At 46.8% G+C, this 7,043-nt stretch overlaps 1 long non-coding RNA gene across 1 annotated transcript; it reads left to right on the top strand.

Moving 5' to 3' along the window:
- Positions 1–4,836: 4,836 nt before the first annotated feature.
- LOC142775680 (uncharacterized) lies at positions 4,837–7,031 on the top strand. Its single transcript, XR_012886913.1, has 2 exons — positions 4,837–5,320; positions 6,364–7,031. It is a non-coding gene; the product is annotated as an uncharacterized LOC142775680 (long non-coding RNA).
- Positions 7,032–7,043: the final 12 nt, after the last annotated feature.

The following is a 7,043-nucleotide window of genomic DNA, read 5'->3' as shown; positions in this document are numbered from 1 at the left end:
CATACAAGTGCCTCCAAAAAGTCAGACACACTGGTATCGCGAACCAAACCAGGTAGACCATTCCAATGTTTCAATGTTTGATAAATGTATTTCAATGCGTTAGAGAGCGCTAAAAATGGCTCTAAGTTAGATTGTGATTGCAGATCAGTGCTGTGTCGAAGCCTTTTGCACTTTGTTGGCAGTTTAATTCCTTTAATATCTACAAAATGCATCTGAAGTTTCTTGATGCGACAGATATTGGTTACGAGATTGCAGCCAAGCACTGCGTAGAAAGCTTTCACCTGTCGTCAGTAGTCAAAATACCCTGTAACCTAATAAGGCGCGCCCGACACTTGATGATGCCATAGATAGCAATCACGGGATTGCACCAGAGCACTGTATAGAAGTCTCTGAAAAGTTTTGTAGTAGCTAAACTGAATATTTTTATATTTCGAATATGCTTAAGTGCATGCATAGTCCAAGTTAATATATATACAAAAAATTGAACACAAATAAAACAGCCCTTGCGAACACATACAAAGATTTAATGTTCGAAACTATCTAATATTTTTTAGCTCATATCAGTGTGGAGGAACAGATAAATACATGCACTGTTATGAATGGTCTCATAAGTCAGATGAGGTATACTGTTTCCATTTCTTCTAAAAAAAAGCGCAGTACAGTAGTAATGCACTTTCATTCATTCTGTACATACATGTGGTGACACGCTCTTCTCTTCCTACTATCGTGGCATCGTGTAGCTGATTTAAAATAAGGTGCTTCTCACTTACAAGGTTTTAAGCTAATTACCTGTCCGGTTGTAAACAAAACGCGTGCTATATTATAGTAAACTGTAGAACGATGGAGAAGCGCCATTGTTTGCCTAACTATGAGTATCAGAATGGACTAGAAAGAATGTCCGTGTTAGAATGCTGCCAAACAACCTATGTGCTACCGATCGTGGCAGAGAAGCATGCAGAACAAGAATCAAGAAGTGAAATAGCAGGTAACACCATCAGCACTTAATCATGTAACTTACTTTTTCGATTACCACAGCAATGCGCGTTCAAGTTTCCATCTTATACACGAACAGAAAGGAGACCACTGACAACTGAATGTGTCAGCGCTACTGGTACCCGGTAAGGTACACCATATAACACTGCTACAAACCAGCACGTGCTTGTTTTTAGCTTGACAACACACGCAAACGATTGGCGCCGAAGCCAACGAATGTTTCAGCGTCGTACAATCCGCAAATACACTTATTATAGTACTTACGTTTTCACATCACCGAAATGCGTTGGCTAGTGTGAGGTTTGCTCTCAGCGATGATAAATACCGATGTTGAAAACAAGCACAGTGCGGATAAAAACCCCTCCGTAGGCACTACGCGACGTTTCGGGCGTCGTATATAGTATCTACGTTGCGACAAAAACTGCCATCGTTTTTTTTTTTCAACCAATGTTCCTCACATGAGCTGTTTCATACGAATTCGACGGTTGATACGTATACGCTGTATTATGCAGACGACGCCATTCTGAATTGACATCGCAGTAGTTGAGGGCTCACGCTCAAACCTTCAAACCTCTGAAGCTTCTTTACACTCGTTTTTAGCTCAGAAAGTCACATATCAAAGTACAGGAACACCGACATGCTCCAGTAGTCACAACGATGTTTTTACTTGGCCGAAGGTGCACACTCAGGACCGGCGAAAGAGCAGCTGGCCGGCATTCGCTTTATTTGTCGGCGTCGCTTGAACTCGGCACGAAACCTCGTCCCGCTGGTAGCACTCGCCGTCATCCTTCGTGTCGTTCTAGATGACGTAGCGGTCATTCAGGAACGTTTGGAGTAGTTTCCGTGTTAGCGTCCAGCGCTTGGCCGTGCCTTCGAAGCGGTAGCCATTAGCCATATCATTCAAAGGTATCGCGGCCTCTGGTTGGTTGGCGCCGCCGCACGCGTAGTGACGTAGACGAAAATATCAAGCCTCGCTTGTTCCCTCGCGCCTCGTCGCATATCCCCCTCCGATGCCGACGCCGAGAGGCGCAGTTGACGCTTTTGACGCTAGGTGCGAGCGTGCGCGTGCCAGTGGTTGGCACTTTACACTGGCGGTGAAGTTGACGCTGGCGCTCATCGCGGCGTTGCGCAGAAGAGAAAGCTGGGGAGGCGCGAAGCACGCAAAGAAGGACCGGTGTTTCCGACTGGAACATGCCGATCGCTGTTTACGGGCAATGAGAGACAGAAGTCTCCAACTGGACACGGAGGCCCGCAGTTCACTTTTAGTTAACGCGCACGCTGCGAATTTTTATTGTTCAGCAACGCACAGTAGAAATCTCCTACCGACACTACCTTAAAGGTTAGGATCCAGCGCCTATATATACGGGGAGGCCAGTGAACGGTTGTGCAGCGCGAGCATCCGGTTTTTCAGGGGCGAAGCTCCTTAAGGTGTGGGTCTGTCCATTCCTTGTATGTATGTATGTATGTATGTATGTATGTATGTATGTATGTATGTATGTATGTATGTATGTATGTATGTATGTATGTATGTATGTATGTATGTATGTATGTATGTATGTATGTATGTATGTAGCCACCAGTGGCACATGCCCGCTCTAGAGTGGGTATGTGCCTCAGGGGATGCGAGAAGGGAGATGGAGGTACTTTGAGTGTTCACTAGATGGACGCACAGACGAACGGACAGACAGACTAGTAGACGGATGGATGGATGGATGGATGGATGGATGGATGGATGGATGGATGGATGGATGGATGGATGGATGGATGGACTGATGGACGCAGGAACAGACATACAGACAGATGGATGGACGTACTCACGGACGGACGCATGGACAGACGGACGGACGTATTATGGATGAACGCACGGATGGTCGCGCGGACGGACGAAGCAAGAAAAAACGGACGGACGGAAGCATGGGCGGGCTGATGGACGCTTCGCCCCACTCATCATGATTCACTCCGTGGATATGCTGTGATATTTGTGTCAAGAAACCCGCTAGCAGATGCTCCCGGCGTCGGCGTTGTGGTGCGAGAGAGGGGTGTTCGTAGGATTTGATTGATTTGTGGGGCTTAACGTCCCAAAACCACCATATGATTATGAGAGACGCCGTAGTGGAGGGCTCCGGAAATTTCAACCACCTGCGGTTCTTTAACGTGCGCCCAAATCTGAGCACACGGGCCTACAACATTTACGCCTCCATCGGAAATGCAGCCGCCACAGCCGGGATGGGTGTTCGTAGGAGATGAGGGTGAGGTGCGCATGGTCAATGGGGGTGTAAATGCCGTGGGGAGGGATCTCTAGAGGAGAGAGACGGGATAGTAGGGAGTTTCAGTGCTGGGTACGCATTCTCTTGTGGCGTTGCGGGCTTGGGAGCGCGCGGCGTTGCGTGCCCAAAATATACCCAACCAGAATGCCTTTTAGTTGGCGCCACGGTGGCACGCGCGCAAACGCAAGCCGCACGAAGGTCACACGCGCTCGCAGCGCCATAGCGTCTTGTCGCGTAAGTATTATTTAAGTATATTTATGATTTAAAATGTTAAATTAAACATATATAGTGATCAGGACACTTTTTTATTGTGTACAGTATTCTCGTATACGCAAAAAAATGAAAAATACAAGGTTAATGTAACGACTGTGTCGACATCTTGTGACATTTTGTGCAACCACAGTCATGAACATGTTAGCTTACGCGTAATGTTTTTGAGGTGAGAATGGAGAATAAAGGTTACTCATTTGTAATAATGTCGCTGCGCAGTTTTTTCACCAGATGTACATTGCTCAATGTTTCTGCAATAACAAAAGTGTGGTTGTCTGTTTCATTAGAGCCTCGCTAGATGGCGCCACCTATTCAGCTGGTCGGGGTTGGCATATTTTTAGTTTCTATGTTCCAGGCCATTCTAGCTTTGGGAATCTGGCTGAAACCGTCTAATCGCTATAAGTGCTCGCACTTTGGCTTATTTTAACTCGACGGCTAGAGTATTCGCAGTGCGGATACCGTGAGTTCTTGCAAAGGTGGACCTTACAAGGCGGCCGATCCATGCAGTCCGAGATTTCGCGACTTTGTGCCATGCTACTTGTATATTGGCTAGCCATTATAATATTTGCGCTTAAAGCTTAAAAGCCAAAGTGGTGGCTCAGGCCAGCCTCGGCTTTGCTCGCCGTGAAGGTAACATGATGCCAGCATGTGCGCCGCGGCAGCTTATCTCCGCTAGGTGGCGAAAGGTGTTGACCTTTCATTCCTCCGTGTTGTTGTTGTTGTTGTTGTTCTCCTATTGTTAGTGGCGCATACCCACTGTGGGGGATTGGCCAAGAATCGAGTGGCTTTAAAATTTACTGTTCAGATTTAGAGTGATGGAGGTATAACAGAAAGATTACCGATAGCCTATAGGCAAGTGTGGTGCTTAATGTAATGCATACAAATATTTACATAAACAAATTTATTCTTAGAATAGACCAATAATCTGATTTTATACGTATATATTTATGTGGACATGTTAAGATAATGAAACTGGTTAATTAGTCAACCTATTAGTTTCATCAATATAGTCCCGGACGGCCGCGCATACTGTGCCATTAGAGAAACCAGAAATGGAAGCTCCAAAAGACAAAATGACAGGCAGAGATAAGTCCATACCAATGCCACGCAAAGGTATTTCTAATAGGGTTTTTCGTAATGTGTTAAACCGCCTGCAGGTCAAAAAGAAATGGTCTATTGTTTCCAGTTCATCACAGAATGCGCACAGTGGCGAAGGTGCCTGAGCAGACCTGTGTGGCCCCATCGCATCTGTTTGGGGTTTCGCGCATGCGCAATACCGCCGCCCCAACGTCCTGGGTAGGGTGGCTAGAATGGGGAGGTGTGATGACTGCGGCGGCGGCCTCTTGCCTAGCGAGGCCCCTCTGCGCGTTCTCGCCGCTGGGGGGAAATTTGGCGCGTCAGTCTGGGGCGCTGTTGGCATGTGCCGACTGTGAGCATGTGTTGCTCGTGTCTCGTTGGTGACGGAGCAGCGCAAGTAAGCTGTCGCTGTTCGCGAAGTACGGCCTGCTTTTTCTATCGCTTCCCGATTTCTTGAAGGAGATGATGTCAGCGGTTGTCGTCGATTTTTGAACCGCTCTGAAGAATGCCGTCGACGGGGGAAAAAAAAAAACGCAGAGGTGGTGCTTTGTGTCAGGTTGCGACGCCGGCTACAAGTCCTGCGGTGAAAGACTGTCTCTCTTTCGTGCACCTGCCCGTGAGGATGAATTTGAAAAGTGGGCACGTGCCATACCAAGGGCCGACAAGCCACTGCAAGAGAATTCTGCAGTTTGCGAAAGGCATTTTGACCCAAGGTACGTATGGAATTCCTACATGTTTAAGCATATAGAAAAGTTGAGGTTTCTACAAGTTAACACACTGACCCGGTGTGACACACGGGTCATGAGCAGCAGAAGTGCAGTGGAAAGAGCCAGACTAATTCAGGTGATCGGTTGTTCTTGTACTTACATTGGCATGTTGCTCCACGTGGGCGCGTTTTGCGTTCTGCCTCCATCGACCCGCGGCTAGATGTGTGTCACCTAACGATGCAGCACATGCATTAATTGTTGTTTCGTTGCTTGGAAATCCGAAGTGTCTTCATTACAGAGGCTACGCTCACTTTTTATAATGTTTTCAGGTTTATCATGAGACACTACGTGCACATTGTGAATGTAAAGGAGGTCCATATACCACGCGATGTGCCTGCCCTTAAGGAGAGTGCTGTTCCAACAATTTTCCCGAACCTTCCAAAGTATATGACGAAAACTCTGCAAAAAGAGAGGAAGAGGAGAATGGGACAGGGCTCTTCCGTGCCTGCAAAGAAGAGCCGCGAGGACATTGACGATTCAGAACGCGAATCGGTTCAGCTCATTCCTCATGACGAACTGGACATAGTCAACGATGAAGTACCTCGGAAACACTTCATTTTTGGTCTTCGACTACCATCGCAGTATTGGTCACGTCAGACATTCCAAAACAAAAACATAGCGAGTTACCAAACAGCTGAACATCATAAAAACAAAGTACCTCCTGTTGCCTTCAACAAGATAGCTGTGTTTGAAATTGGAGAGCGAAATTCACCCTCCTGCACCATTTTCCTGGCTGGCCACCTTCACTGTCAGCGCACCGTTGAGTCTGAGGAAGAGGCCCAAGAGCTTCTGGTGTATGCAGAAAAACTCTCTGTGTGTTGTGGAGTGGGAAATACCAGCGAGTTTAAGCGATTAGATGTGTCTGACTGCACAACATTGTCAGCAAATGGCCTGTTCAAGTATGCTTGTGCATTTTCAGTCCTGTACATTGAAATACAAAGCATATAATCTAAAGTATCAATTTTTATAATATACATGTATATATGCAGGTGCATAAGCTTTTATAGCTTGGCGAAAAGCCCCAAGGGAGCAAACGTATCTCCTGGACTTTTGGAGGCCCTGCTGTCCGAGGAACATCTGCTGTCTGAAAATGAAGCACCAGCTTGTGACGACGTTACACTACCTGTCGAAGCAGCAGAGGTTGCGATTGACCACGCTGACTACGTTGAAGAACGCAGTGATGACCGCCTCACCTATTATATTGCAGGATATGTAGCCAGGAAGCGGATCTTCTCAACCCAATGCGAAGCTTGCAAGGATGCCTGCCTCGTCACACGTGATAGTGTGACGGATCAATTGCCAGCAGAAGCGTGTAAAAAGTGGGACATGGGGGGCCTTTTTTACCCCTCTGTCCGTCTATATAGTCTAATCAAAACCCTTGAGGATAGACTAACTCGTGCATTTAGCACCACGCGCTTGCACACCAAAGTAGTGAAGGATTTTTTGCGCCTAGCAGCCAATGTGCCACAAATTGGCTGCAGTGAGCATTCAGCTTCTTTAACAACATCGGTTGTCAGGTTTTACAGCATTACGCGTGTCCATTTTCTGCTGAAAGGGCTAAACCAGCATGCTGTGCAGAATAAAGCCAAGAAGGTGAAGCCCAGTGTTATGTAATGTTTTAATGTACTGTTTCCAATAAACTTGTATCAAGCCACCAGTCTTGTAGTCT

Source organism: Rhipicephalus microplus, chromosome X (genome assembly GCF_043290135.1).
Source record: "Rhipicephalus microplus isolate Deutch F79 chromosome X, USDA_Rmic, whole genome shotgun sequence".
Taxonomy (NCBI): domain Eukaryota; kingdom Metazoa; phylum Arthropoda; class Arachnida; order Ixodida; family Ixodidae; genus Rhipicephalus; species Rhipicephalus microplus.
Note: the sequence above shows the minus strand (reverse complement) of the source record. Positions and strands in the feature narration are given on the sequence as shown.